The sequence below is a fragment of the Gymnoscopelus microlampas genome, assembly GCF_963454915.1.
Source record: "Gymnoscopelus microlampas genome assembly, chromosome: 3".
NCBI lineage: Eukaryota > Metazoa > Chordata > Actinopteri > Myctophiformes > Myctophidae > Gymnoscopelus > Gymnoscopelus microlampas.
In genome coordinates, this window is record NC_139940.1 from 22,004,352 (window position 1) to 22,011,224 (window position 6,873).

General features: G+C 40.1%; 1 protein-coding gene across 1 annotated transcript in view; it reads left to right on the plus strand.

Moving 5' to 3' along the window:
- crppa (CDP-L-ribitol pyrophosphorylase A) overlaps positions 1 to 1,835 on the plus strand; it is a 44,855-nt gene extending 43,020 nt beyond the window's left edge. Inside the window, exons 11-12 of the transcript XR_014600435.1 lie at positions 77 to 185; positions 1,809 to 1,835. The gene's annotated coding sequence lies outside the window, so the exon portion shown is untranslated. The remainder of the gene's footprint in view (positions 1 to 76; positions 186 to 1,808) is intronic.
- Positions 1,836 to 6,873: the final 5,038 nt, after the last annotated feature.

Below are 6,873 nucleotides of genomic sequence, written 5' to 3' on the forward strand. Positions count from 1 at the left end.
GACAATAAAGTTATGCTTTTCCATCTCTTTTAACTTTATTGCGTGAATCATGTGTTCTATTCAAAAACTCATGCAGATCATTTTGGGCTCATACAAACCTGTACCCGGAGAAGGAGTGACAAAACGGATCCCCATACAGCCATCGCTTCTCTTGTCTCCCTACTTGCACTGTGACTCTTCATTCTGTATGTATAATGTTTAACACTGAGAGTGTACAAATGTAACTAAATGGACCTTAAGTGTCCATTTGGTTACATTTGTACACTCAGTTACTTACGAATGGCTAAATTAACACTGAGGATTTTACTGTATATAATGTATATCCCAGGCTGAAAACTGTGGCAGTCACCTTTTGTAATAAAGGACAAAAAAAAATCCCATAAAACATCAGACCAATATCTGAGACCTCACACATCACTGGAGTTTTCAATGAAGGCGCTTAGGATAAAAGACTCCTGTTTCCTCTAGTAAAGTAGGTCTAATATGAGGAGACCCTGAGGCATTTCTTTACTCTTGCTACTGTGTATAGGCTGATGATAGGTGAAAGAGTACCCTAGGCCACTGGTCGTCAAACTTTTTAATTTCATTACTTCCATAACTCTCAGTTAAAAACCTGTAAGGGTCCATTTGGAACCCCCTCAAAGACACCTGGGGGTCCTTGAACTCCTCTTTCAGAACCACTGCCCTGGGCCAAGGGTGTACACACGCTTGTTCATCAATGACCCAGAAATATTGATCCACGTCACCCAATACACTGCTGTATTTACTCATGATAAATATTTGCCAATTATTTGTTTGAATGCAAACCTTAACCTGAAGCTAAAGAAAGAGATAACATTAACATAAAATGAATCCCAAAGATTATAGCTATAATTCCTAAAATTATCGTTTTTCATTACTTCATCAGTAATGGGGGGAACAGAGTTGCTAGGCTGGAATCAGGAAAAGAAAAACCTATTTGCCAAAAAAAATGCAGAATTTATTGATAAAAGGCATTAGCATTTATATGCTCAAAAAATATTAAATAAAAATAGTCACAAGGCATGAGGTTTTCTTCTCCAGTGACTCCATAAAAAAAGATACATGTTTGATCAAGTTTTGCTCTGAGAACTCTTTGCTCAAAAACAGTTTGTTTTTGTAAGGTTTTTCAAGGCACCGAAAGGCTGCTCTTAAAAGTACATAAAGAAATTTAGAACAGCAAATGTTGCTATCTGCAAATTCAGTTTAAATACATACAGCAGAAATGACTGAATGCTGCAGTTTAAAAGTCTTTAAACTGCAAAAAAAAATATATAGTCTTTTTTTTCTTACTTGACTAATGAAATCAATTACATTGACATTCTAATGCAGCCCAATAGTTACTGTATATGACCTAGCTTTGGGTCACGACCCACAAGTTTGCGCACCACTGCTTTGGGCGATAGTGTGTGCTGCTATTGTGTCAAATGTTTTGAAGCAAAGCCCCAACTGTCAAATAAACGGAGAGCCTAGGTCATTAGAGGTGATCAGGGCTTATCCCACTTCTTAGCTATAGCTGTGTGTGTGTGTGTGTGTGTGTGTGTGTGTGTGTGTGTGTGTGTGTGTGTGTGTGTGTGTGTGTGTGTGTGTGTGTGTGTGTGTGTGTGTGTGTGTGTGTGTGTGTGTGTGTGTGTGTGTGTCTCCTCCGGATACTGTGGACTGTATGTCACAGGGGGAGTGATGAAAAAGCCTCATACATCAAAGCATCTTTTTAGTTGTTGATCACCAAACATTCCAGTGTGTGCGGCAAACATCCCGAGTTGCTTTGTGTTCACTTCTCACACTTCCAGGGCATCTCCAGTTTCCTGCATCTTAACATCCTCCACAAAATGAGTGGAATTCCATGTGTTGATAGAGGCCTGCCTCCAGGGTGACAACCACTACTTTATTCTTGGGAAGGGATGAGAGGTGATTCTTTAAATAGATTTTTGAAATGGATATTGGATAATTAAAGCATACTCCTTACATTGCTTGTAGGAGTTACCAATGTTTGATTTTGACCTAAGTTTGCTCTGTACTTGGACCGCTTTTTTCCCCCGTCTACACAAAATCTCTTGCCAAAAATAGCCGATCTACAAGCTCACAGCCCGTCGAAACATGACTCGTTGTGAGATTGTACAACTATTGTTGGCTTATTGTTCCCCCCAGAAAATGGATGCTGGTGTTCGAGTGGGTAATTATGTGATTGAAATCATACTTTAAGTGAATCTGTCCAAGGAGTTATAAGGGTTATATGTTATGTTGTTGTAATCTAGGGGTATGGGGACACCTGCTGGACAGCATGGCCATGAAGTCTCCTACTCAGTCCGGTTGTATTAGCTTTCTATCTCCAGTAGAGGGCTGTATTGAGCCTTCTTTGAGACAGCAAACTACACAAATTGCTTCTCATTTATTTGGGGTGAAAATGTTTACCTTAGGGACCAATACAACAGAACTGGCGGCTAGTTATGTCAGTGTCATTAAAAATGAACGGAACAAAAAGTGGCATCTCTTTGACTTAGTATCTAGCGCCATTATGGTGCAAAAAATATATTTGTACCAATGTACCTAATAATGTGTAATGCCCCTAATGTTGTGCCAATTTTTGTTGCCAGCGGGCCTACCCTGTCTGAGACCCAGAGTGGAGTTGGTTTTGCTCTAACTTCTAAGCCACAGGCCAGGTTTGTTTAGCACCACCAGTGGTACTGAAGGTTGACAGGGGGAACCAACTCGGATACCACAGTATATGGCTGTCTGCAGGTCTGCCATTCCCAGACAGCACGTCGTCACCCTGGCCACCAGCCAACCACAGCTCTGATTATGGCCTAGATGCTGTTTTGCCCCTGAGCCATGTAAGTAAGAGTGCTGTATATGTACTGTATGTGCATGCCTTCCCAAAGCTTTAAGTTTCGTGTGTCTGTGATGTGTGCACAATGTCCATTCGTGCACCCACAGATACGTCTATCTGCCTATACCCTAAACTTGGATCACCACGTTTGGGTTCACTGGGGCCAAAGGGTCCCCAAGTCTCAAGCACAAAGGAAGGAATGCTTGCCAACAAACCTCACACACCAATAGCCACAAGAAACACTTCCTGGATACTTCAAAACAGACATAGAAAGGGGTCAGAAGAGCATCCAAAGCATGTTGCACAGAATATATAATGACCGTGCGGCCAGGATGCTGGATTCTGTTGAGCACCAAGTACAATAGTGTTGGAAAAGAATGCAGGAGGGAAGGTGTTTCGGAATGTGACCTAATGAAGTCATTCTGAACCTGGAGAATCTGGAATCCACGCGAGTGTTACTGGAAAAGTTTCAAGGTGTTATTTAGTGTTAGGTGTACAGTTACTACATAAGAGTAACATTTATTTTTGTTTGGTTCCTCAGACATAGCAGTATTAGTAGTGCAGAAGAATTATTCATTATACTATATTGTTATTATGGACGCATATACAGTATCTAACTTTTATATTTTGCCATCACGTATAGTACTTATATAACACTGTTTCTATACTATGAGGTGATATTGAACATTGTGTGAATGTATTTGAGTAAACACATACACATATTTGTTTGTTGGTCAATAGACTACACAGACTAGCGTCTAGATTGTGGACATGTCACAATGAGCAGCCAATGACACTTGTGTCTAAAGGTCTGTGATTCAAATAGAGATGAGAGGACAGACTGGACATATTAGGACTGCAACATGAATTCTGATGATGGAGGCAGGATGCTCATATTGAAGCACTATGTGAGTGGTAGGTAAGAATAGATTTGAGCCTGTCTGCTTGATAGGATGGTATATAAGCACCCAGGAACTACATGATTCTTGCTGATTCTGCTGCCTGCTCTCGCGTGTGCTTGATTAGACCTAGAATGTTGTAAAGTGTACTGTTGTAAAGTCATCCTTGCTTGGGATGCCTTGCTCCTCGAGAGATTTCACCACAATACAATGCATTATGATATTTGGTAGCTTGTAAGAGCCTACAGATGTCTCCACTAGGCCTGATAGCTATTGTTTTGCTTACAGCCTGTATTGTTATGGTTCAGCTTGTCCTTGAAGCAGCTAGCATAACTATTGTCTGAACCCTGTGCTCCTTGGCAGAACTACCGTACCACCGACCACCGAGTGTTATTGTACTTCTCCCCATGATATCATGTACATTAAAGCATAACCATCACCACCTAGAATATTGCCTCGACTCCTATCGCCTCATCAATTCACTGATTGATCCAGAATTCCACGACAGTAGTAATAATGAAAAAAAATAATAATAATTAAAACCAAATGTACGTATATCAAGAGGAACTAGAAAGAAATTTCCTACGAAAATTTAAGTGTGCCTACGTTGGCTGGGGGTTTTGTCGCCATGGTACCGCGAAATGGTGTAAAAAGTAATGCGGTAAGTGGGCCGGTCGTCCCGCACGTTTTGATGTATACATTGGCGGGGCTTTGTGAACCGTGTCGGAGGAGTAGCATTTTGATCCCTTCGGGCGGCCAAAAAAGTAAAGAAAAAAACAGCAAAATAATGTTTCAAAATTTAAGAAAAATAAACCGAAAGTCAAAAAAGGAAAATTAAAAAACAGAAAAATTGAAGGTAAAAATGAGAATCTAAAACAACATTTTAAAAAAATGTAATAATTTTTTTAAATATATAAACAATTACTTAAATGGGTTTGAGTGCTTGTTTCACCCACTTCTGAAGGTCTGACGCAGAAAGTGCCCATTATACTATTGTTTGCAGTCCCCCATTTAGGGGGGGTAGGCAAAGTGTCGGAGCATTTAGGGAAATTTTCAGAAACCGGAAGTGAATAAATGGTTTGAGTGCTTGTTTCGCCCACTTCTGAAGGTCTGACGCAAAAAGTGCCAATTATACAATTGTTCGCAGTCCCTCATTTAGGGGGGGTAGGCGAAGTTTGGGAGCATTTTGGGCACTTTTCAAAACCGGAAGTGAAATATCCACTTCCTGTTGTGACGGATGTGTTGGCAGACCCCAATTTAGGGGGGGTAGGCGAAGTTTCAGATAATCTTGGGCACTTTACAAACCGGAAGTGAAGAGGTCCAAGTCCGGGTTGGACCAACGAGTTGCATACCCTACAAAAAGTGTTTTGGTGTAAAAAAAAAAAAATCGAAAAAAAAAAGTTCGGGAAAAAAAAATTAAGAAAAAAAAAAAAAAATGTCGGAAAAAAAAAAAATTGAAAAAAAAAAAAAAGTTCGTAAAAAAATAAAGTCCTTGACAAAGTTTGGGGGCGGTACCATGCTGCAAACAGAAGTTACGGCCATTTAAAGCTCGGCCAATAGGAAGGCAGAGGGGGCGGAGCTTCAACACACGAAGCTCATTGGTGGTTACAGCTGCCACATGGATTATAGCAGGAGCCCTAGAGTCTCTGGGTGGTTTCCCCCCCTCCCCGTAACCGTTAACATGGGAGTGAATGGGGGAGTGAGGATGATGATGGTTAACATGGGTGTGAATGGAGGATGATGATGAAGAGTAAGTCAAGTCAGAATGAGTCTGAATTTGGGACTGAAAGGGGGCGCGGCTACATGTTTTTGCTAATAACGTGGGCGTGGTAACGCGAAACGGCGAAAAAAGTAATGCGGTAAGTGGGACGGTCGTCCCGCACGTTTTGATATATACATTGCGACTAACGAGTAAACCGTGTGGGAGGAGAAGCGTTTTGCGCGGTACGTGCGGCCAAAAGGGGCGGAGTTTCGCTGTTTTTTGCTAATAACGTCGCCATGGTAACGCGTAACGGCGAGAAACTTCCGAGCACACGATTCCCGACCAGGCCGCACGTTTTGATGTATATATTGTTGCGGTAGTGTAAACCGTGCGGCCTGTACGCTCCGGCAAACTTTTGGTGCGTGATAGAATATGTATTAATAAGTATGGCGGATCTCAATAAGTGTGCCACTACCATTAACATGGTAGGCACACTTAATAAAAAGTATTACAAATAGAACAGTTTTTACTATTGTGCTAACCCTTATTGTGCTTGAAGGTGCTTTGCATAAAGTTCTAACTCCTATAATATCATAGGGGTTTGGGGGAGCAACATACTCCAACTGTTACAATAATCAAACCAATCAATTATAAAAATATTAAATAAACGATTTTAACATTAATCAATTTAGAAAAAACATTGTATCTTTAGGTGAAAGTTACAGGAGTACATACAGTATGATGTGTGAATAGAAATGTTACCTTATCATATGAACACAGTCTTCCATACTATATTCAAGGGCTTTAGAGAAACAACATTTTTGAGTTGCTTATCACTTCAGCTTTGCGTGCAAGGGGTAGACACAGTCCATTATTAAACAAATGTGGCATTTCTTTTGTGTGTCCCCGATTATTATTAGTCATTATTTCTAGACTTTAGTACTGACATTCTACGGAATATATACACTAACACACGATACACAGACGTACACATCCTATATTGTTTGTATGTCTTTAAATACAGTAACAAAGTACAGTAATAAATGCACTGTTAAGTCCAGTAGGGCTGCAACAGTTAATCGGAGTAATCAAAGTCTATTAAAAAAAATATCATAATTTTGAATGGTTTGTGTCGATTCAAAGATATATATAAATAGAAAGATTTAAATTATATAAAAGAGATTATTCAGTTAACCAAAACATAATGGATAGAATAATCGCTAAGAAAACAACCTATAACTGCAGACCTGATGTTAATGTCACATTAATGGCTTGTGGGTTTCACTTTGCCATTTTAGGTGAACTGTGTTTCTCTGTAGGCTATATCATCTTACTTAATTCAAGCTCTGTCTTCTGGTAGCTGTTAAAGAGACTGGTAAGGAAGGTTTTCTGCACCGCAATACATCTGTCTTGATGGCAAGAGTGAA